This window comes from Bison bison, unplaced genomic scaffold, assembly GCF_000754665.1.
Source record: "Bison bison bison isolate TAMUID 2011002044 unplaced genomic scaffold, Bison_UMD1.0 scf7180017864500, whole genome shotgun sequence".
Taxonomy (NCBI): domain Eukaryota; kingdom Metazoa; phylum Chordata; class Mammalia; order Artiodactyla; family Bovidae; genus Bison; species Bison bison.
In genome coordinates this window covers 7,885,332-7,886,753 of record NW_011495059.1, presented here as the reverse complement: position 1 = coordinate 7,886,753, position 1,422 = coordinate 7,885,332, and positions in this window count along the sequence as shown.

The window sequence follows — 1,422 nt, the reverse complement described above, 5'->3', positions numbered from 1 at the left end:
CTTTTAAAGAGGAGAAGCTTTTGGAGTTTGGTGTGGTGTGTTCACAGGAGTCAGCATCAAGTTTGCACCCCAAAGGGTTCTATGCAGTGCCCCCAAAGGGTTTGCTTACTGCACAGTGGTCAAAACAACCACTCTTAAGGGGTGGCTGCTAGAATGCCAGCTATAGTTTTCTCCAAATGTGACTTTTTTTCTACGTTTGTCAGTACTGAGAGTGACATGGACAAGGGAAAATATTCACTTTTCTTGTTATTAAGTATTTATTATTTTATTTATTTGGTTGTGCTGGGTCTTAGTTGTGGCACCTGGGAATCTAGTCGCCGGATCAAGGATAGATCTCTGGGTGCCCTGCATTCAGAGCACAGATTTTTAGCTCCTGAACCACCAGGCAAGTCCCAATATTCATTTTCAAAAGGGAATTGCATGAAATCCATCAATCTTTTTTCCTCCCTATCTGCATTCCCTCACTTGGCTCTGTCAGTACTACTCTCTTAGGTTTTCTTTTAGAAACAGATAGGTGCTTGTGTGTTTAAACATGAAAGTGGAGTTTGTTCCACATTGAGTGTCCTGATGTCTGACTTATGACTTGTCTTAGCGACCCCATGATGCTCCGTAGTCTGGATGGTCTAATGGGTGTGTAACAAATCCTCTATACATGGATGTTTTTATGTTGCTTCCAGAGTATTCATGTAGCAGACAGTGCTGCACTGTAATAACTTTGCACCCAAGTTCATATATGTGCGTGTGTGTGTAGCTAATCATGATCCGTTCCTTGTCTGGGAGGTTTTAAGTCAGAAAGTAAGTGCCTCATGAAGTTTATTTTTGCTCCCTTTGTGGATGGCATAGGTGACAGATGCTTTTGTTGTTTGAAATAGGCATTTCTGTCTGTGAGAGTGAGTTGGGACATCCTGCCATGTCTTCAGAAGCTTGTTCTGAATTTGAGGAACATATGTAAGGTCAGAAAACAAGACGATCTGAGTTCTGTTCAGAGCACAAGCCATGGAAACTGGTGGTGGGAAAAGCGAGATGAGGCCTAGGGCCTGCTTGCTGGTGGGGACAAGCGGGCAGCTGGTCAGATTTGGCCACTGAAGGGTGGAAGGGAGCCCCCAGTGTAGACTCTTACTTTTGCATTCTGATACCTGGGCTCCTTTTAAGTAACAGGTGTGCAGAATAATTATCTAGTTTGGAAGGGCTTACTGATCTAAGTAACATGGAGAAAGAAATGGCAACCCACTCTAGTATTCCTGTCTGGAAAATCCCATGGACAGAGGAGCCTGGTGAGCTGCACAATCCATGGGGTTGCTAAGACTCAGAGACAATTGAATGACTGAGCTTAGGAATCCCAATAACATGTATCACACATTAGAAAACCAAAACAAGTGGTTGGTTCAGATGCTTTAAACACACACACACACACAAGCGTAT